This window comes from Anabrus simplex, chromosome X, assembly GCF_040414725.1.
Source record: "Anabrus simplex isolate iqAnaSimp1 chromosome X, ASM4041472v1, whole genome shotgun sequence".
NCBI classification, from domain to species: Eukaryota; Metazoa; Arthropoda; class Insecta; order Orthoptera; family Tettigoniidae; genus Anabrus; species Anabrus simplex.
The window spans coordinates 14,831,646-14,856,468 of NC_090279.1; the positions used below are offsets into that span (position 1 = coordinate 14,831,646).

The window sequence follows — 24,823 nt, forward strand, 5'->3', positions numbered from 1 at the left end:
ATTCCTTCCCTCATAATATTGTAAACTCAATGAAATACTGAATGAAGGAATCAACACGCCGAATGATTTGATTACAGTGTATGTTCAATAAGGCCCCCTCCTACTTTGGTGTATAGTTCAGTATGGCGTAGTAGTGAGTGACTATGGACTATGTCCAGGATGTGTAGTGTGTGGCGAACGGTTTGGAAAGCGGCCTGTATTCTTGTTACAAGATGTCTTCTCTTTCTATAGGGTTCACATAGTAGTCAATTCGTGTAGAACAAACTGTACAGTGCCTACCGGAGTGTGGAAGCGACTATGCGAAAAGAACGAGAAACTTGTGCATTCGCATCGAGAATTACCTATTTCTCCAAATTTCACTTCCCCTGCCTTCTCTTTTCTGACGCACAGCGGCTGACTCTCTGACATAGCAAATAGAGCAAGTTCATCAATCTGAACTGCATGACCGGAAGTAACAAGGTCACTTTAATTTCCTCAAAAGGAAACATTTCCCCGAGAATCTGACTGCACCATCATTCTCAACATTCCACGAAGAGCATCCCTGATTTCTCTGTCAGTATAGTTCTGATACACCTTGTACACAGGTCATTACAGTGAGTGCGTCTCGATTGAGATTTATACACAGTATGCCTTCGTCTTATCCTACAACTCTTCTTGGACTGCAATCATCCATAGGAATGTTAGATATTCAATACAAGAGGAACTAGGTTATATCGTACCCAAGTTTACTGTGACGGTTGCAGAGAAAGATCTGTAGAATGTGTCTACATGTTGTCAAATGCATTAAGATCAACAAGAGGAAAACTTATGTTGTTGCTAGGGTCTCCTTCTAGTCTTTAAGCTACCACCACTTGATGTTCTCAGGGGCATAGAGGTCCTTAAATCCGCTATGCCTACCTTATGCAGAGGTGGAATACAGTCAGATGATATGACATTCACATCCTTTCTTCGTCGTAGATCACGGTGCTGAACAACGATAAGGTCAATTTGCTTGCTTCAGTCACCACAAGTGAAACCTCAAATCTGAGCTCCATCATCATATCAGGTACCGAAAGTATTACCACCATGGCAGCTATAAAAATTCTTAGTGACCATCATGCGCATTAAGGTCATCACAAAGAAGTGGAAACTCATCTTCAGGATACGTTGCAGCATGACCTCGTAGTTCCTGCCAATGCACTTCCTTATCCAGGTCATCACAGCCAGATTGTGACATAGAAAACACAAGTTCGAGAGGATGCAACGTCAAATGTAATTCACATAAGGCTCTCGGAATAGCTCTGAACCTCAGCAACTCAATCTTGCATGCTTGCGCACACAATGAAATCAACACCATTCCTGCTGGATGTAACCTGGCAGATTAGTTCACAGACATCTTTGATGTCATGAGATTTCTGGCCTTTCCAAAGCGAGCAACTTAAAATCTAATTACATAGCTACACTTCAATTCTAAACCGGACTTACATTATCCAAATTGCAACAGGTTAACAGGAACAATAGAATGAAAAGATTAAGTAATAATAAAGCAAGAATGATATTTACTAATAAAATAATTATTCTACAATAATTCTAAGCCACATTTAGATGTATCCTAACTACAGTAGTTTAACTGAAGCAACAAATATTCCTAAAGTATGAATTTATGGAACTTATGAGAATGTAAATATTCATTGACTATGTACATAAAATTTAGTTTCCTTGATTCATCAAAGAGACAAAAAGGTGAATAGTTTGAATGTAATTATCAATCAAAGAACAGTGGCCAGTTATAATCATAAATTTAAGCCATATTAATGAAAGTCAATTGAACATAACCTACGGCATATTGTTTATTTGATGGTTTCTACCTTTTCTCTTTCACATCGACACAGATGGGTCATATGGCGATGATGAGCTAAAAATGGCTAGGAATTAGAAGGAAGCAATTGTGGCCTTAATTAAGGTACATTCGCACCATTTGTTTGCTGTGAAAATGTGAAACATGCACTTCAGTCCTGTCGACAGTGGGTTCGAGCCCAGCATCTTATAAATGCAGGTCATAATAATGGCCAGTTATTCAGTACAACAAGGAAGCAATTGCTCGAATTCCTTCTCTTCCAATACTTACTGTGAGAGTATATTAATATGTAATTTCAAACAATACGTTAAAAAGTAAGTTTTTATTTTACAAATTCAGCTTTCACAGTTCCCCAGATGTACATGCACATTTGGACATAAGTTTTCATATACATGTCCAAAATTTTACGATACATGGGGTTACTTTGGAAAAGTAAAGAGTAAAGTAGATTCCCAAAATTCTATGCAGAGCATGCTTTCCTCCCTTGAAGTCAAGATGGGCTGCCTACGTATCCTCTTCGGATCTAGGATCGAGGTGGCCCTTACTTCTTCGCAGCTTCTCTGTATGCCCTTCACCAAGAATCCCTTTAAGAGACTTATCAAGCTTATCGGCATTGTAATTATGTTAGACAATGCTTCCAAATTTATGCTTATATTCTTGCAAAACATTCCAAAGTAACTTATTCACAGCTTCTCTGTATGCCCTTCACCAAGAATCCCTTTAAGAGACTTATCAAGCTTATCGGCATTGTAATTATGTTAGACAATGCTTCCAAATTTATGCTTATATTCTTGCAACACATTCCAAAGTAACCCCATGAAAGAACCTTACTCAGAAGAACAGCCAAAGACATGATTCTTGAGGTGATCAAGCTAATGCAAGTTGAACCTAACAGCACTTCAGTTACAGTAAAACAATTCACTTCAACTAACATTTCTTGACAATGTGAACATTTGATACCACACGATACAACAAGCAACGTCTCTCACTGAGGGACAAAGAAAAAGAGACAACAATCAAGAAAAAGGTTTATCACAATAGTTCTATGAATTTTGACTGTCCTACATCAACACAGATCTATCCATATTAAGAAACATAGTACACATATATGTGAAGATAAACCAACGTCCAGAATTATCGCATGGAATATTTGGAAGAGAAGTGTACGAAAATACTAATAAATTGCAGGGTATATGCTGTAAACGGGAATCATGGATCAAAGGTATCTGGGCATAGAGAAATACTCACAGGTCAATTTATCCCCAAAAGTGAGGAGACAGGGTTGGATCAAACACATTTCAATGACACTTGGGTGAAATATCAATTAAGAAATAGTAAATGTTATGATTATCATTATTTTACTGTAAAACCAATTATAGTATTAACATTAACAGCTAAAAGATAGCTGGGCATCTCAGAGAAGTTAACTGTAAACAATGTAGAATGACACTACATAAGCACTGTACAAGTCTACAGATAGTTTCACCTTAAAGTTCTACACAACACTTTACAGTGCAAATGCAGTTTTCACACCACAGACAGGATTTCTACAAACCAATTTCACTAATTCCGCATCAATATATCGAAATAATACACTTTTAATACTTCTGCATCATTTATACAGCAGTGTATACTGTGGAAAGAAATCTTTCACCTACAACATATTGTAACAGAAAATGGCATAACTGGAGATAAAATTGAGATTGCCGCAAAAGCCTAATTTAATTCGGTCAGTGGGTCATTTACAACAGCTGTGGTGATGGCCAGGATCTGATAACATTGGAGAAATTCGCCTTTAGGCTCATTGCTGCATGGCCGTGTGGCGATCCACTCCTTTTCTCTTATTGGTCAGGAGGTTAGCATGCAACAGATATGAACAGTTAACATTTTCAAGGCTAACAATGCCCGGCAAGTTTTCAGAACTCTTCACAAGAACAGTTTTGAACCATGATACTTTAAGAAGACGTGAATAAAATTATGATTGGATTCCAACTAATCACACTTTCTGGGCCGAGAACTGATAAAAGCCGTGTGTAATCGACGCTCAACTTACTCAGCTCCTACACTGCTGATTTCATACAGCTCTACTTTAGAGCACAACTTCACTTCGCTTTCCCACTACAATTCTACAAGGTATTCTTCTCCAAGAGACGTTTATTAGTCGTGATGTCTCATAAAGGGAACACTTTATTTCGTCTTCTACAAGACATAACCATGACTATATTAATTCCAGAACACGTGTGGTATGCATAAATCATCTGAACCCGCAAGTTAAGTGTCGACTGACATTTAAATAGGCATGGTTGGAACACATATCAATGTGCCGCTTCAGTTACACACACAGAGAGAGAGAGAGAGAGAGTTTGTGTGAGTGTGTGTGTGTGTGTGTGTTTGTGAGAGAGAGAGAGAGAGAGAGAGAGAGAGGAAGCCTACTGTTACGAGAAGCCTGCAAGACAAGGAACAAGGGGAATCATCACGCTGCTTGCAAGAGGAATCTTTACTTTCATCATGGTGCACCTTGCAAGGGATATTCCTTCCGGAATGTCTAACTTAAAGGGGAGATCCCACCAAACCCTAAAGGGTGGTAAAGGGACCAATCGTGAGACGTTGCCAGCCAGGAATAAATCAACTTCAATCAGAAAATTTTAAGTAACTTTTTTAAATATTAATTTCATTTCCAGAGGGTCTTCATTCTTGAAATAATATTTTCTATTACTTTCTGCTGTTGCAGATTCTTATCGCTTCTGATCTACTTATTGATGTTGGTAAATTTTGTGAATGATTGAAATACACTCATGTCCATAAAATCCAGAACACCTTGAAAGACTAGAGATAGGAAGTCTATATTCATAGGATATGTGCATTAGTATGTTCTGAAGAAAGGTCCACATCAATATCTCTGCGCAACACCGACTGGTAAATTGTGCTTGCTGTGTTTTTTAGTCTTAAGGTCTATAAAATGTGCTTAAATGTAGCTGCATATGCTTTTATAATATACTTTATACTAGGCTTATACCTTGTCAAATTAAGCAATATAGACCTTAAGACTAAAAACAACGCAATATGACAAAGTCATTCTAGGAACTCGTAAAACTTGAACGTTAATGATATAATTCAAGGTCATATGTACATAGCAAAGTTTTATCATACGTTGTGATCCTTTTAATGTGTTCAAAAAGTGGTATCTTTTTAATATATAATAGTTTTCTAAACTTAGACATAAAAAACAGTATTATTCACTCTGAAACATATTACCTAATGTCAGTCAAATATGAAATGTTTATGGGCAAGGTACAACTATTAAAAAAATGTATTGTAATGTGAATGTACATGACAGCTGAGGATGACATGTGATAAGTCGAAACAGGTCCTGTTATTAAGAAAAAAATTTTTAAAATTTAGTATTGATTAGGTGGATCCCTTTCTTTCTATGACATATTTAGTTCATCTATATGAGTTGAGAAACTAAACTCTTGACACTAACGTGACATAAATGAAGTGTGCTTTTATATCTACTTAGGGCTGACTGTACATGTGACTTGTAACTTCAAGGATGAGGAGATTAGGATGAATGGACTAGCAGGTAGACAGGTTGATGGGATAGGTGGGGAATGGGAAGTGTGGCAAGGGAAAATATTGCTATGGTCAGAGGGATTATGGCTGTTTGTGGTATGCATTGCCAATTGCTAAAATGAAACTAAAACACAGCATGTGACTACACCCTATTAATGGTCAGCAATTAACATATTTTAGGTAATTACATTGTCAGTAATAATAACAGTGATAATGTGCAACAGCAGATTAGGCATACAGAATACTCAAGTAGGTGCTTTTTTCTACGTAGTGTTGACGTTAGAACTATGTACACGTAATATGGAGGCCTGACTTAAAAGAGAACGAGTTAGAAAATTTTATTAAAGAGTATGTAAATCGACAGGGGGTAGGATAAGGAGACAGATTAAGTGAATAGATATTTAGACAGATAGATAAATACAGTAAATGGATAGATAGATAGATAGATAGACAAATTTACTTGAAAAAATAAAAAAAGCTAGTTCCTCAGCTGTGACTTACGGTAAACGATGGGTTTGGACTCACATAGTCAAGTGATCAAATAGCACTGCAAGAGAAGCTTATGCCATAGGAAGTTCCTTTAACTGACACACTTTTAATTTCATCCCGTCAGTCTTCTTGATTATGATGTCTCCTGAGTCAGTCCAAGTGTTTTTAAAACCAAAACACTGGATTGCTGTCGTCATGATGGACATTCTGGTAGCTGTAAGATCTTCACAGATTGTTGTGGATGAGCCTTTCAGTTTCCTTTTCCTAGTGAAGACATTCTGCCATGAGTGATAAGACACAAATTTGAATAGGATAGGTCTTGTTTTCCATGGTGATCAAGGAGCTAGTCTGTGACACCTCTCAATATCATTAAGTGTAACATATGCACCTACTGCTTTGCACACGCTGAGCACTAGTTCATCTCAGTTTTCGTTCAAACATTCGGGGATGCCGAAAATCTTACATTATTCCTCCTGCTGTATTGCTCCAATGAATAACATTTGGAGTCCATATCCTCCTTCATTTTGTGGATTTCCACCTCCTTTTTATCAAGATTTTCAGTTAACTCTGAAAATGCTTCGACATTAAATATTAAACTTTTTTCAAGTTCTCTTATAACCATTTCTGTTATGCAGGTCAAAATGGCCTGCACAATTTTTTTAAGGAAGCTGTCCGAGTTAATAAAGTCGTCCAGCGTGCACTTCATGAGGTGGTCTATGTTGGCATCATTGGTAGTGGCTGGGCTTCTAAGTCTGTTGTTTTGGCGGCACATTTTGTTTACAATGCAAATTTGGAAGAAAAAGAACAATACCGACAAAATGTGTTGGTACGATTCATAAATACAAACGTAACACTGCCTCAAGTTTTTATCACTTCCACTGCTGTATAACACCTCCAAATCACTTGATTACTGAGGAGCCTCACTCACCCACGTTCGTGACAAACCATTTCATCTGATAGGTTAGAAACTCAACATGGCGCAGCCCGAATGGTGTCACGATGCATTACGCATTTACACAAGGTTTACCTACATCAGCACATTTAATAATAATAATAATAATAATATTAATAATAATAATAATAATAATAATAATAATAATAATAATAATAATAATAATAATAATCGCAACAGCAATAAGCACTTGAATGAGTATTAAGTTCCAAGTGATTTTCACACTTATCTGCATTCAGTCAGTGTTTTTTTGTCTCTTTTTACATTTTACGAGGTATTGACTATCGCACACGTCATTACGTAATAAACAAACAGAGTCATCTGTTGTCTATGTGCATATTTGCCTCTCCATTCAGCAACAACACAGAATATACAATAGTAAGCAAATCAAAACATTGAAAATTGGATCAACCGATCAGAGCGCTATAGGCTACCCATATAGCTACTGAAGCTATTGGTTACTTCACATTCAATATCACACTTGGTTTTGTTTGAATGTTTATTCAGTTTCCTTTACAATTTATTCCTGGCAAAAAAGACATAAACCTACCCAAGATTAGTGATATAAAAATTAAAAAATGTGCTTCTATTAAGGGATAAATAAGGTATGTCCATTTTATCTGGCCAAAGAATGAATTTCCAGATTTTTTCTGAATTCCCTGACATTTCCTGGTTTTCCCGCTATTAATCGCATTCTCTGACATTCCCGAGTTGCGGTTTTCCATGCAGGTGGACACCCTGTTAAACCCTTATTTCGGCCGATGGCCTTCGATGTTAGGCCCCTTAAAACAACAAGCAGCATCATACCCATATTTGTATGGAGAGGCCACTCACTTTTTATTTTCGTTGAAGTGAAAAAAAGGTTCATGACCGTGTGTTGCTGTGTATGTTTTTACTAGCTGATGTGGTAACCTCCTTTTGTCGAATTAGTCAAGTGGAGACGCTCATGCTTGAAGTTGGCAACAGCCTCAATGTTGAAATCGACTACTGAGGGATGTGTAATGAAGAATCAGTAACGAGAGGAGGGTAGAACGATATTTAAGATCAGAGAAAAAAGGGTTAAATTTTGTGAAAAACACTGTGTATACATTTACCTACACCGTCAACCTTTCTGGTATGAACTAGTTGCCTTTGTAGCGTCAGAACAAATGACACTTGCACTTCTTGTATTGTATCTGTGTGGTATTGAGGGAAGGGGGTGTGGCGGAGGAGAGGAGATGGGCAGAGCATTGAGCTTATGCGCTGTTGGCTGTAGGCTGAACATTTACAGCGATAATGGCACAAACTTCTTCAGAGTAGCTAAAGAAATCAAGACCTTTCAGTAAAACAACCTCCAGAAAACCAACTCTTCACACAACTGCAGGCATGGGACTAAGTTTCCTCCTTTTTATAACACACGGTCCCCTATGTAACACTTTGACTAGAGTAATCAGGATCATGATATTAATCCCTTAGGCATGAGATCACGGCTGAAGATGCACATGCAATGGGCGAAACATGTCCCCTTAAATTAGAATGACAAGATGAAATTCTTAATTTTAAGAACCCAATGTGTATTGAATACGAGGATTTCAATAAACTTTTGTAACCTCGTTGAATTAATGTACATTTCAATATGGACCAGTCATGAGATTTGTAACATATAATTATCTGAGATTGTTGTAAACAACCCACGGAGTGAAATTAAAGTTCACTGTTTGTATCGGAGTTGAACCCTTTACACAAATATTATATTAATGTTGTGCAGGAAACTAACAACTCATATAAAGACTATTAATCCATGCATAGATCAAGAGGCCACCTTCTTGTCAGTGGATGACTGCACAATACTCCAATACTAGCGGACTGGAAACATTAGAAATTTTGTATCACCTCACAAATATAATTATGATGGCAGAACACCTTGGACCACTTCATCCTGGCACTCAACACTCTGAGATACAAGTTTAGGATCTCTTCAGAAAGGGGAACAGAAAGAAGCCACACTCACACATCTCAGGTGTTACATCGTGTTATACTAATTTATGTTTCGCCCATTGCATATGCATCATCAGCCGTGATCTCACGCCTGGGGGAATAAAAATCAGGATCCTGATTACTCTATGCAAAGTGTTACATAGAGGAATAATTAATGAGAAATACACAAATGGTGCCTTTAACCCTGACATGTTGTTGTCTGAGTCATCAGTCCATAGACTGGTTTGATGCAGCCCTCCATGCCACCCTATCCTGTGCTAACCTTTTCATTTCTACGTAACTATTGCATCCTACATCTGCTCTAATCTGTTTGTCATATTCATACCTTGGTCTACCCCTACCGTTCTTACCACCTACACTTCCTTCAAAAACCAACTGAACAAGTCCTGGGTGTCTTAAGATGTGTCCTATCTTTCTATCTCTTCTTCTCGTCAAATTTAGCCAAATCGATCTCCTCTCACCAATTCGATTCAGTATCTCTTCATTCGTGATTCGAACTATCCATCTCACCTTCAGCATTCTTCTGTAACACCACATTTCAAAAGCTTCTATTCTATTTCTTTCTGAGCTAGTTATTGTCCACGTTTCACTTCCATACAATGCCACGCTCCACACGAAAGTCTTCAAAAACATCTTTCTAATTCCGATATCAATGTCTGAAGTGAGCAAATTTCTTTTCTTAAGAAAGTTCTTCCTTGCTTGTGCTAGTCTGTATTTTATGTCCTCCTTACTTCTGCCATCGTTAGTTATTTTACTACCCAAGTAACAATATTCATCTACTTCCTTTAAGACTTTGTTTCCTAATCTAATATTTCCGACATCACCTGCCTTCGTTCGACTGCACTCCATTACTTTTGTTTTGGACTTATTTATTTTCATCATGTACTCCTTACCCAAGACTTCATCCATACCATTCAGCAACTTATCGAGATCTTCTGCAGTCTCAGATAAAATAACAATATCATCGGCAAATCTCAAGGTTTTGATTTCCTCTCCTTGGACTGTGATTCCCTTTCCAAATTTCTCTTTGATTTCCTTTACTGCCTTTTCTATGTAAACATTGAAAAGGAGAGGGGACAAACTGCAGCCTTGCCTCACTCCTTTCTGGATTCCTGCTTCTTTTTCAAAGCCCTCGATTCTTATCACTGCAGACTGATTTTTATACAGGTTGTAGATAATTTTTCGTTCTCGGTATCTGATCCCTATCATCTTCAGAATCATAAATAGCTTGTTCCAATCAACATTATCGAATGCCTTTTCTAGATCTACGAATGCCATGTACGTGGGCTTGTCCTTCTTGATTCGATCCTCTAAGATCAGACGTAAAGTCAGGATTGCTTCACGTGTTCCTACATTTCTTCTGAAGCCAAATTGATCTTCTCCCAACTCAGCTTCAACTTGTTTTTCCATTCTTCTGTAAATAATACGTGTTAAAATTTTGCAGGCATGAGATACTAAACTAATGGTGCGGTAGTTTTCACACCTGTCAGCACCGGCTTTCTTGGGAATAGGTATAACAACATTCTGCCGAAAATCGGATGGGACTTCTCCTGTCTCATACATCCTGCACACTAAATGAAATAACCTTACCATGCTGGTTTCTCCTAAGCCAGTCAGTAATTCAGAGGGAATGTCATCAATTCCAGGTGCCTTGTTCCTATTTAGATCACTCACAGCTCTGTCAAACTCTGACCTCAAAATTGGGTCTCCCATTTCATCAACATCAACAGCCTCTTCATGTTCCAGAACCAAATTATGTACATCGTTACCTTGATACAACTGTTGGATATGCTCCTGCCATCTTTCTGCTTTGTCTTCTTTTCCTAGAAGTGGCTTTCCATCTGAGCTCTTAATATTCATGCACCTAGATTTCCTTTCTCCAAAGGTTTCCTTGATTTTCCTGTATGCAGCATCTACCTTTCCCAGGACCATACATCCTTCGACATCCTTGCACTTCTCCTTCAGCCATTCTTCCTTAGCTACCTTGCACTTTCTATCCACTTCATTCTTTAATCACCTGTATTCTTTTCTGCCCTCTTCATTTCTAGCATTCTTGTATTTTCATCGTTCATCAATCAGGTCAAGTATCTCCTGAGTTATCCACTGATTCTTAGTTGATCTTTTCTTCCTTCCTAACATTTCTTCAGCAGCCCTACTGACTTCATTTTTCATGACTCTCCACTCTTCCTCTATTGTGTTTCCTTCAACCTTTTCATTTAGTCCTTGTGCAACATGTTCCTTGAAACAATCCCTCACACTCTTTTCTTTCAACTTGTCTAGATCCCATCTTTTTGCATTCTTTCCTTTCTTCAATTTCTTCAACTTCAGATGGCATTTCATGACCAACAAGTTGTGGTCAGAGTCCACGTCTGCTCCTGGGAAAGTTTTGCCATCCGACACCTGGTTTCTGAATCTCTGCCTAATCATAATGAAGTCTATTTGATACCTTCCAGTGTCTCCAGGTCTCGTCCACGTATACAGCAGTCATTTGTGGTGTTTGAACCAAGTATTGGCAAGGACTAAATTATGATCAGTGCAGAATTCAACCAGCTGACTTCCTCTTTCGTTCCTTTGTCCCAATCCAAATTCTCCTACTGTACTACCTTCTCTTCCTTGGCCTACCACTGAATTCCAGTCTCCCATCACAATTAGATTCCCGTCACCTTTTACATATTGTATTAAATCTTCTATCTCCTCATATATTCTTTCAATTTCTTCATCATCCGCTGAACTAGTAGGCATATAGACCTGCACTATTGTGGTTGGCATTGGTTTGGTGTCTATCGTGATGACAATAATTCTTTCACTATGGTGGTCGTAGTAGCTTATCCGCTGCCCTATTTTCTTATTCATTATTAAACCAACTCCTGCATTTCCCCTGTTTGATTTCGTGTTGATAATTCGGTAGTCGCCTGACCAAAAATCCTGTTCTTCCTGCCAACGTACTTCACTTATACCAACTACATCTAACTTTAGCCTATCCATCTCCTTTTTCAGATTCTCTAACCTACCACAACGATTCAAACTTCTAAGATTCCGCGCTCCGACTCGCAGAATGTCAGTATCCATCTTCCTGATGATCGCCCCCTCTCGTGTAGTCCCCACCTGGAGATCCAAATGGGGGACAAGTTTACCTCCGGAATATTTTACCCGGGAGGAAGCCATCATCAGTACATTATTCATGCAGAGGGAGCTGCATGTCCTCGGGAGGTAGTTACGGCTGTAGTTTCCCGTTGCTTTCAGCCGTGTAGCAGTATCAACACAGCTAAGCCATGTTGAGTATTATTACAAGGCCGTTTCAGTCAATCATCTAGACTGCTGCCCTTGCAACTACCGAAAGGCTGCTATCCCCCTTTCGATGAACCATTCGTTAGTCTGGTCTCTCAACAGATACCCATCCAATATGGTTGCACCTGCGGCTCGGCTATCTGCTTCATTGGGACACGCAAGCCTCCCCACCGCGGCAAGGTTACATCGTTCGCACCCATTCCTTAAAACTAGAACAGACTATGCTGGCCCAAATCTAATAAAAAAATTGTGTGAAATCGAACAAGACCAGACTGCTAGCTAATAAGGCTCTCTACTTAGACATGATACCCGATCTCACCACAACAACATTTCTCTCCGCACTTTATCAACTTAGTTCTCATAGAGGTCAACCCCTAAACATTTACAGCAATAATGGCACAAACTTCAACGGAGCAGCTACAGAAATCAAGACCTTCCTGCAAAATAACCCTCAGAAAACCAACTCTTTGCACAACTGCAGACATGGGACTGATGTGGCATTTCATCCCTCCTGCAACACCACACTTTGGTGGAATCTAGAAAGTAGCTGTCATGAGTCTGATTTAACGCCCCAGACAAGTGATGGATTCTTATCGCTTCACCAACAAAGAATGTACCATTCTTGAAACATATACATCCTCTCACCAAAGCTAAATGATGAACCTTTTGACACTTCTTACCTAACTACAACGAATTTCCTTATAGGAGAGCCAATTACTACACTCTCTGGTCATGATTATACTTCCTCTCTCATCACAACCTTGCCCACATGGCTATATTTTCAGCAGCTAACCCAGAACTCCTGGATGAGATGGTGAAATGAATATCTTAATAAATGGGCAATGAAATACCCCATAGCAACATAGTCATAGTAAAAGAAGATGACACGCATGCTATGAAGTGGACGATGACAGTGATCAAATGTGCAACCTGGTAATGATGAATTATTCATGTAACGAATGTTCAGGTGAGTAATGGTGAACTTACAAGGTCTATTCACAAACACTATCCCTTACGAAGTATGAAACAGAAAGGCAAGGTAACTCTTCAATGGCTTATTTATTCATTGCATGTTTAAGTCATATTGTTCCGAGATTATCTGTGGAACGCAGAGAGGTGAAAGAAGGTGTCAGCATTAATGGGTCTATCTACGATATCAAAGATAAACTTTAAAACAAAGGTTACATTTCTTTTCAGATCTCAAATTTAACAAAATTCTTCACTAGGTCAAGGAACAAAATATCAGGTACAAAATAGCAAACAAGAATAGAAATCCAAGGTTGGAAATTACAAGTTTTGAGCTTCCAGCTCCAATTTACAAGTTTACAACATCACTAATGTTGCGTTTGGTTAGATAATGAGAGATATCTCCCAAGACACAGTTCCAGAGCACCTTGCTCCAAACGTTACACATACGGCCTTCCAAAGGCCCGACTGAAAATTGCACCAATATCAGACAAGAGTTTACATGCTCTTTAAATTCAACCAAGGATGCTGTGCTCCCAATTCATTACAGCCTACTCAAGGAAACATTACACAAAACTATACAATTTCTGGCATCTCTAGGCACAACCTACAATTCCTTTACACAGCGGTATCTAGTACCCATACTTCTGGACCTTCATGGAAGAGAACAACAGGTTATATTACTGGTCCAAACTCAAAATGTATGCAGTCGTAAACTTGGACTCCTTGAAAACCAACTTTTGAAACCCTACTTGGGCTTGTGGCCCGATGATGCAGAGACTAATTCTACACAACTGAGGTGACTCGAAAGAGAAGTTAATGAGTGATTTACAGAAGAAAAAGGTTACAAAATTGTAGTCACCTCAAGATAAACTGAAGGGGAATTTGAGTGGGTAACACACTCTCTATCCCCAATTTACAGTTTAAGTCTGTATGAAATTTTACATTAGCAGAATGAAAGCTTACATTTTTGAAAACAGATGATTACATAGTTAAACATTAGAAGCTTCCTCTCCTGTGAGTTTAAGGAGATAGCTACAGATATAGAAAACTGGTGGCCATTACCTGGGCTGACGTTCTGCCTGCCAAAGAATTAGGCCTCCTGTCTTAACACACACTCAGAAATTTGACGAGAATTAAGACAAGGTAACTAGAAAAAGTCGCGGCTTTTATACCCGAGGGGAGGGTTCGAGAAGGCTCTGGGCAAAATCTGACCACACCCTATCATTTTATTTGATACTCAAAAAGTTACAAGAAGCTTATGATTGGCTGAAAAATAAATACAGAAAATTTGTGATTGGCCAGACTTCAAAGCTGGCGAGATGAGAAGGAAGTGTTGCAAAACATTGAAGTATCAAAATAAATGAAAGTAAATTTAGTTGAGGAAACTTATAAACCCAAAACTTCTTTAAATCAGTAATTATTCCACCTTGCACCAGAATACATGACCGTAGCTTTTTGTGGGGACATCTATGGAGAAAAATTCAAACTTTTTGATGTACACCAAAACAAAACAAACAAATCCAGTCAGTTTAGGAAACGTTAAAATAACATACTCAGTTATTCAGTAGTGACATCTTCTGATGAATGTCCCAACTTTATGCATTAGCAGTTTCAAGTTTTGTTCGACAGATAGTGTTCCCTAAGGCGCTTCTTTTCAATGCGCGGGTTGAGGTGCACCTCCCAGTACAAATATTATAAGTCACAATGGACTAGTACCACCACAGACCACATTAGGGAGAAAAGGAATATTTTTCACTTGCCAAGAGATGGCTACAATGTGTGTAGTATACAAGCGAACAATCACAGTAAACAAGCATGTCACCTGCAACTTGTATCAATAAATTACTGTATTATTTAGAAAACAATTATTAATATAATCAATAAGATAACAAAGGTGTTTCATTTGGAAACAACTAGTAAAATATCCTGTAACAGTAACAAAAGAATGTATCTTTCAGCTATTTTTGTTCAAAACTAATTAACGAATTGAAAAGTATTAGTAGGAATGATACCGAGTCCCAAATGACATAGAGTAGAGGTCTTTGGAATAATCCTAACTGCTGCACAATTCATAACGCAAGATAGTGGAAAAACTTGAAAGAAAAGTGAAAACTGGGTATGTAAACAGTCATCTCATAAAAAAGTATATTATCAGTAGGACTATCAATCATGTGCACTAAAAAGATGGATCAAACCCCGGTATCTGTTGAGCCATTTTCTACCCATTTCCATTATCAGATGATGGCTTATCAAATTATGTACATTACCTCAAGAGAGTTTTCCTGCGATGACTCTGGCTCGGTTAACTCTGATTTAACTTCTTCTTTCAGAGCTATCACTTCTGATACATGTTCAAAATTTTCCTGTGGAAAATAAGATATATTAGGTATGCTCATAACACACATCTACAAATACAGTCACTAACAAATGAGCATGTTAATTCATTAATTTCCAGTGTTACAGTTACTTTCAGAATTTCGCTAATGTTTAAGGAAGATTTCTACCAGCAGAGGATTGTTATAACCAAAGAGAATGGTGTTACTATTCTTGTTCACTCCTTATGTCAGAGGAAGGATGAGACTGAGAACAAAATATAAAATGCGAAACATTATCTAGCCATACCAGAAGATATAATACCAGAGATGGAATTGGGGCTATCTCACACAGAATTTTGGAAGGAAGCAGACATAGGCATAAACACTAAATTGTATGAACTGTTTTCATATGTTCAATCATATCAATCAAATCATAAAAGTTGTCTGAACCAATTAGAAGCGTTACATTTCTAAATGATTTTTTGTTCTCGGCATAGAGTTTGTTTATAGACAGATCAAAATTACTTGAAATAATGGAATCACATTCTCTACTATGGTTTTGCTGAGATCACAGGGGCTACATAAAACATTAATACAGTCCTGTTTCAAACAGCATATTTCAATGCTTCCAAGTGTAAAATAAAAAACATATACATGAAAGCAGACTTATCACAGTCATGTAACAGTGAAAGATGTGATGTAGCCCAAGGTCAAAGCAGCTAGAAATGAAATATTTTACTACTATAAGCATGTTATGTAGTGTTCTGTGAGGAGCTGAGGGGATGAGGACACCGTCAGTGGAGAATCAGCAGTGTTGGAGTGTATATCTGCAGTTTCAGAAGATCTTTTATGATCTACTACGAGACTTTTAAATTTCACTCTTGGATTCATAAAACCTTGTCAGCATTAAAGGGGGGAGGGACTGTGATTAAAAGCTTATATTCTAATGTAAGTTAAGTAACTAATAAAAGTGAATTAAAGTATCAAGTTCTAGAACATACCAACTTCTTACATTCAATACAGAAGAGAACAGTAGCTGAACTAAGGAATGGATGAAAAGGATGCACAAAAAGGACAAGGAATTAATGTGTAAGAGGAAAGAAAAAATTCCGTTTAATGTGCCTTAAGTCCTTAAAGTGTCAGAGCCCACTAAGAAGGGGCACAGAAAAGAAATTATTCTCAGAATTCATACATTCTAGAGCCCTTAGACATGGTTCTCTACTGTATATATCATAGAATCTGACCTGTATTTGAGGAATAAAATGAGCTAATCACTATTCTGTCTTTCAAGAATAATTCAACATCTGAGCATATTACTCATTTTGGGAGAACGTACATTCAGATTTTGAGCTATTTCATCCCTCGTATGTCATAGGCAAATCTGCTCATTCCTTAAAACACATAATATCTTCCAGCACATTGTGGATGTGAGGGTAAACCAGAATAAACACACCGGTGTTAACATTTCGTTTAGCAGACTGGTGTATCCAGGCTCAAAAACAGTAATGAAAATTTGTGTTTTAACTTCTACACTAATTATGGTAGGAGTAATAATTTTCAACATGTGGTGCTAATGATGGTGCAGTAGTAGGGGGATATAAGTTTTTTAAAAGGTAAGATCAACCAACCATCATCTATTCTAATCAAAGGGGAAAAATAAGGAAGGTGCAACACCTAAACCAAAGTAATTACAATACTGACAGCAAAAAGTACAGACTAATCCAAGCATAACCTTAAGTTCCTAAGAGTTGGCAGCTTTGTGTAGCGTGTAGTGGTGTATTCCCAGATAAATAAACAAAACAGAGTTGTACTACGCATAGATGCTCATTCAGCAATTGGTGACTGCTGGTGTTAATACTGAGGAAGCACATAGAAAATTATGCCCCTGCCAAACTTATTCAGCTATTAAGGGTTAATTCCTGACCTCTATAAAGTTATCTGGAATGAGACTTACAAGTGATGCAGTTGTTTTTCCTTCAAGCCAGGCTGGTTCCTCTTTGATCTTTGCTTCTAGGTCCATTTTGCACTGCAAACTGAAGTAGTTAGAAGGTACTGGGAAGGTTGATTACTTCCAATGACCTTACACTGAAACATAAGCCAGAAAAATATATTACCTATGTCATTGATACTTATGGGTTTTGTTAACAGACTAAGCAACAAGCTTGGAATTTTACATGACCATCAATATTATGATAATACCAAAAAACCCAAAAATTTACACGACTGTTAATATTGTGATCATACCTATAGGACCTCAAGTTTTCATTTTTTTTTTTTTTTGCTAGGGGCTTTACGTCGCACCGACACTGATAGGTCTTATGGTGACGATGGGATAGGAAAGCCCTAGGAGTTGGAAGGAAGCGGCCGTGGCCTTAATTAAGGTACAGCCCCAGCATTTGCCTGGTGTGAAAATGGGAAACCACGGAAAACCATCTTCAGGGCTGCCGATAGTGGGATTCGAACCTACTATCTCCCGGATGCAAGCTCACAGCCGCGCGCCTCTACGCGCACAGCCAACTCGCCCGGTATCAAGTTTTCTATGACTAATAATTCGATCAAAGCGAAGGACCTACAGTTTTGCATGATTTCTAAAACAGTGATCACTTCCATAATATAATTTAACTTATCTGTCGATATCAAGATCATAGTCATAGGACCCCTAGTATTACATGACACCTTATTCCATATTATTAGCTATACAGTTTTATATGGAACTGAAACCACAAGATGACTTTTCTTGAAACTTCAGTGACTGTACGGTTTGCATATCACTCTGATCACCCGGTTCCATATACCGGAATCTTCCTACCACTTTTATCCTTTGCAATCAGCTTCAAAACTAACTGAACAAGTTCACAGTTCTTTGAGATATGTTCTATCAAAATTTTCCTTCCCAGGATCAAATTCTCTCAAATCATTCTTCTCTCATTCAGCTTATTCACTATCTCTTTATTTAAGACATTTTCTATCAATCTGATCTTCAAGAACTTTTGATAACACGGCATTTCAAAAGCTTCAACTCTGTTTCTCTTGCCACCAGTTATTATCTGTGTTTCGCTTCCATACGGTGTCATACTCCTTACTCAGTGTAAATAATTTTAAAAGTTTTCAATCTGTTGAACCCAAAGAACATGATGGAGAACAGATGGGAATTTAAGCTGGATTCAGTGATGATATTTATCGATATTGAGAAGGCATATGTCAGTGTACCATGGCAAGTGGTCTCAGATGCATTGATAAAAAAGAAGGCAGGGAGAGGTGAAGAACCAATTATAAAAGCCATGAACGAATAGTGAGTAAGTAGTATGAATACTATGAAAGGACAAACAAACTGGTTCAAAGTAGAAACAGGACTTCAAAAAGGATGTGTTTTATCCCCTCCAATCTTCATTACAATCGTGGATGAAATCCATAAGAGTATACTACAAAAATGGGAACCAAGGAGGCAAAGGCCTCACTCTTTGCAGATAAGACAGTAATATGTGGAGAAGATGAAATGGAAGCAGAAGAACAAGTTAATGCAAGGAATCAGGAGCTGGAGGAACATGGAATGAAAATACGTGTGGAAAAGGGTACGATAATAGTGGTGACAAGAGGTAATAGAGAAGGAAGTGGGAATATTGAAGTAATTGGAAGACCATTAGAAGTTGTGGAAAGCTTCAAGTATTCGGGGAGAATAATTGAAGAAGATGGGTAAATAAAATAAGAAATTGGATAGAGATTTGAACAAGCCAATGAGTTTTAACAATGTGTGAGATGTATAGTCTGTAACTGGGATGTTCAACAGAATGCAAGAAAATTTTGCAACCAATGTATTACACACCAATTTTGACATATGAACCAGGCACATGGACAATAAAAAAGCATGATGAACACAGAATGCAAGAGGCCAAGATGAAATTCCTTAGAGAAATAATAGGGAGGGCATAAAGGGATAAATTCAGAAACATAGAAATGAGGGAGTGAATTTGATTCCCTGAACTGAAAGGCAAGATAGAGACACATAAGCTGAAATGGTATGGACAAATGATGAGAATGGAAGAGGATAGAGTTCCACAGTAAGTATTTACAGAGAAAGACATCAGGGAATGCCCAGAAAGGGGTGAATGGCTACAGTAAGGAGAGTACAGAGAAGAGTGGAGTAAAGGTAGAAAAAAAAAATTGAGGAAGGAAAGGAGTGGTGGAGAGAGTAAAACTGAGGAGGTTCTTGATTCACATTTCTACCCAGAAGACTGGAAATGGAAAACAAAGGAAATTCTCTTGAAATAAAGACAAAAATGTATACAATACTGCTATCAGCTCATTTCATTGAACAATGCCACCGACCTTTACTTATGTGCCTTTTCTATATTTTTCTATGCATGTCTTGTCTAATGACACAACCGAGTGATGTTTACCAGAGTGCCCCTTGTAGGGAGTTCCGTGTCAAATGAGTGGTTTAAATGTTTAGCAGTTTTTATTGTTCCCCAGGTGGCACAAAAATTATCTATGTTGAATACCTCGAGTAGTGCCTATAGCAGTGTTCGCTAGTCACTTTGTTATATTTTACTGTAAATGTAAACATACTGCGCTAACAATGAATACAGTACTAAAATTTCTCCTACAGGTAATACAAGCTTTGTTCCTGTAGCTAATTGAGTTGATTCTTATGCTTTGCCAGGGAACAGATTTCTATGTAAACACATATCTATTCACAAAACTATGATCAATTGTATTTTGTATATTTCACCGGAGGGGACAATACTGAAGAGTGCCATGTTTACTTGTTCTGGCCATCACAGGTTATTCTAATAATATGTTACTGAATTTACTTTCAAGCAACTACCTTTTACAGTTTCCACAGCCAGAATTTATTCCTGAAGATTGTTCTTCCATTCCTGCTAGCAGTCTCATGTTGCACTAACAACTCCAAGGGAAAGGGATAAGAATAGGTATACAGCAGCGTTAATTAAGGTTAATTAATGATAAAATGGGGAAACCACGGAAACGTATTTCACGACTGCCGATCCTAGGACTCGACCCCATGCAAACTCACCGTCACTCACCCCTGAAAATCCTTTGCACACCAATAAATCAGAGAGGAAGCCAACTGTTACCTAAATCATCACGAATAAATACCGGATACAGCTGCTGTGGGGTAACGATGTGATACAGAAGAATCTCCATAACAACACTGATATAACAAGATACAGATAACCTAAATAGAAACCTTTCAAGATTTTGAACCCTACCACCATATGTTGTGACATACAAAGTAAAGAACAACTCAACATTCATAGCATCACAATAAAATTGCACACAAAGGTAAATAACAGAGCAAAATAATAATTAAAATTACACCCTACATATCGCAATTTCTTTCTGAAATTACCATCTGCATTTCTTCATCTGCGTTGCTCTCCAGAAAAAATTCCTCATTCCACAAAATTTAGATGTACGATATATTGCCACTACCAGAGTGCGAAATCTGAAAGAAGTGGTGTGGGGGGAGAAGGAACATAGGGCTTAACTACTAATTTTTTCAGGCAGTACCTGGTGGGGAGGGGGGTTACAATTCCCCTGTATTTAAATTACCCTCTCCACCCAGAAAAATGTAAATTTGATATCTTTTTGTTTGAATTTTGCTGTTATAACGGGAATGATAAACATTAGAACGTTATTCCAATCAGCTGAGAAGTTTAAGAGAGACTGTCGCTATCTTAGGAAAGGCCAGACGAGGTGCGAGTTTCCATGGTTTATTGCTTTTTCAATGGAACTTTCCTCTACCAGGGCTATGTGTTGACTGAACAAGTTTGTCAGTTTGTACCCTGCTCAAGTGAATATTGGCCTACTGATACCTATAGGAAACACACCCAATCCAAGAAGTACAGGTGTGGTTTAAACTCGAGCTACTTATAGCAATGACAAGGGAGGATGGACTTGCCAGCGTGAAACATCAACAATAGGCTGCAGGTGCGGAGTTGTCACTGCTGCGTTGTATAATTGCTCAAGGTCTGGCAGTCATTTGAATTATTTCTGATGTTTTCATGAATATATGCCCAGTGAAAATCATTAATTTCAGTACTGGTAATAAATTATCAGTTCTACATTTGCCTGTTTATTTTATAATGAAAGGAACCCCCGGACAATTTTACTGGGGGGGTGAACCTCTAAGATAAAATCATCGGTGGGGGAGACATCCTTCCCCCCCCCCCCCCACCACGGATTTCGCACCCTGGCTAATAGCCTACACACAACTTGCAGGCCCTTGCAATGCAAAGGCTGGGAGTTTTCTAAAAAGCAAGCTAGTTATATGCGTATTCATTTTTCATGCTTAATTAGAAATAAAATTAAAGAAAATTGATAACATTAAATATTTAAAATATGTAGAATGCTGAAACTGAGAAAGATTAGTATTAACTTCTAATTTTCCCAATTGAAATCTATACATTTAGCAAAATTAGATTACTGAATTTGAACATTACCGACAGTATATGTTAGAGGTTGTGGACACAGTGTAAAATGATAGAAATCACAATTCCTCAATGAAGAAAATCCGTAACTCACTTAATAAGCTGTAGAATTGGCTAATACGTGCCTTATATAACGACATACCAGCCACTTCGAAACAAAACCAGGTATTTGAATGTTGTTTAATCACTTAAAACAAACTCTTGAAGAACAAATTTGATTTGTAACAGTCAGTAAAACAGGCTGAATTTAGGAAAGGATGTATTACTAGTGATAACTGCACAGTATGCGACACTTCTTCTATTGAAATGTGAATGGGCTTGTTATATCACCCAGTTCCAATAATTGTAATAAATCACACTGTAACAAGCATATACACTAGAATACACATCTGTGGGGAGAGTTGTAGTTTAACATTCCCTAATGTCTACAACTGTAGGATGGGACACTTACTGGAAAGAGCACTGGCAACACTGGGTGCAATGTTACGCTATGTCTGGCTCGAAGAGGATCTATAAGAGAGGAGTCTCCACGGGAGAAAAAAAAAAAAAAACTCGAAAGCAAGTCCATAAGTCTTAACGTACCGTGGACAGCCATGGAAGGAGGGGTCAACTGTTTGAACTTTACGATCCAATTCTTCGTACACTAACGGAAATAAAACCTTACGGTTTTTATACATATATATATATGCATTATCATTATAGTCCGCTATGCCTTTCAGCGTTCAATCTGCAAGCCTCTGTGAGTTTACCAAAACGGCCCGTCGCGACAATCCTCTATTTGCAACTAGTGCCGTGGCCTCATTTAGTTCTATACCTCTTATCTTTAAATCATTAGAAACTCAGTCAACCCACTGTCAACTTGGTCTCCTTCTACTGCTCTTACCCTCCATAATATAGACTATTATTCTCCTAGGTAACCTATCCTCCTCCATTCGTCGCATACGGTATGTACCCACCACCGAAGATGGTTTACGCGTACAGCTTCATCCATCGAGTTCATTCTTAACTTAGACTTTATCTGCTTGTTCCGAGTACTCTCCTGCCATTGTTCCCACCTATTTGTAAAAGCAATATTTCTCGCTATTTTCATGTCTGTTACTTCTAACTCATGAATAAGATATCCTGAGTCTACCCGGCTCCCGCTCTCGTGAAGAAAATATGGTCTGGAAACACACCGATGTAAAGGCAGTTTCGTCCGGGAGCTGACTTCCTTCTTCCAGAACACTCTTTATCGCTACTGCCAGCTCACTGCATTAGCATTAATACACAAAATACAGTGGAGACGATACGCAACACTCTGCGACATATCGAGGGATAGCGATTTGAGCTTCCTCTACCAGGGTGACCTGGGCGTTACTGATTCTGTCATTAGAGCACGTGTATATGTTTCCGAAGTTTTTTGGCGTTATTTATGCGTTTGCATTAAGTTGACAACCCATATATGCCCACCTTTTTCTTTTCCGTTTTGAATATCTTCCATCTTCACATCAAATGGTCAAATGGATGCAATGATGTTGTAAAAAATGAAAAATAAGTTTTTCCTATTCCAGTCGTGAGGAAAGTGCCGCCCCGTAAATGGGGCGGTGGACATGGGAGGGTACATGTAAAGCAAATTACTTTCCCTTTCGACTAGAAGTTTACTACGTTCACACATTCAATTATATCACAAGAAATACAAATACAAACTATAAAACTCGTCAAATAAACAAACAATAGTGTTCCAAGTTAGAGAGATTGTTAAATTATTTCCATTTGTCACCATTATAAACGTAGACACACAAGAACGTTTGATAGATGTCACTTGCTTTATGTCACTTTACAATGGAACTTCTCAAAGCAATTAACATGGCAGCCCACATCACATTTTCTACATTTCTTAGTAGTGTTCTTATGGCATTCTGGGTTGGGTTTGATATTATTATATCTCCAACACCATCCAACCGCACTTCATCCTGCACGCGCCGTTTCACAGGTTTCAGAGGTCTACCAATTGCAGGACGATTGGTGTATTTTCCTAGGTTTCTAGTGTTCAGGTTTAGTGGGTATATCAACATGTTCCCACCTACGTGTTGGTGGCAATGTTTTCTTTTTTCGGGGAGGTGATAACATGTAGTTATCACTAGAAATAGCTCAGGATGTAGTCTGTTCATTGTGACTACCTGATGATGCTACTTGGTCAGCACGGCTAGTTGTATCATCCCGAACCTCAGGTACTCCCAATACCACTTCTTCAAATCCGTTTTCAGTAACGAGAGTAGCCCGCAGCTTTCCCTCAGCTCAAAGTTTGTTCCCAGATAGATTATTGATGTTTCCATCTTCGTCACCACTTTCTTCATCACTATGAAGATGATTTTAGGGGGGACAAGAGTGTCTTGTAGCACTTGCAAATTTTTGGTCGTCACTCTCAAAAATCGCCAAGACTTCATCGATGGTCGACCTAAAATATTATAAGAAACACGTGAAAATATTTTAACGATATATCTACAGTAGGTAACAATACTGATATAATGCAGATGGTAGCCTACAATCATTTGTTCCGTTATTTTTACAACATTTTTGCTGGATTACTCGATGCATTGTGTTTTATAACCAGTTAAGGCGTAGGATAGGGAATCTGTAACTCGTGTATATCTACATATCATACCACAAGGTATTTTAGTCAGTAGAACATATGCTGCCGTAAAGATTGTATCATAAAATATGGTGTACCCGCCCATGGCCATTGCCCCATTTTTCGGGCATTGAAAGAAATGACTAAAAACAGTACTCAAATTACAAATAACCAGCGATATTCTATTACAGCAACATTATGCAGGTTATATACCATAAGGAATCACACAAACATATTAATAATTATCAATAATAATTAAAATACTTACTTGCTCTGAGAGGTCATGTTGCATGTTCACAATGAGCCATAGTCAACAACGAATAACTGTTCTGTTGAAGCAGTTGTGTGTTGGCAGGGACC

The 24,823-nt window shown here is 38.1% G+C and overlaps 1 long non-coding RNA gene across 1 annotated transcript; it reads right to left on the minus strand.

Annotated features, from left to right (window-relative positions):
- Positions 1-15,352: 15,352 nt before the first annotated feature.
- Positions 15,353-21,938, minus strand: LOC137503132 (uncharacterized). Its single transcript, XR_011019071.1, has 3 exons — positions 21,865-21,938; positions 17,355-17,485; positions 15,353-15,448 (listed from the first exon to the last, which is right to left on the minus strand). It is a non-coding gene; the product is annotated as an uncharacterized lncRNA (long non-coding RNA).
- Between the last annotated feature and the right edge of the window lie 2,885 nt (positions 21,939-24,823).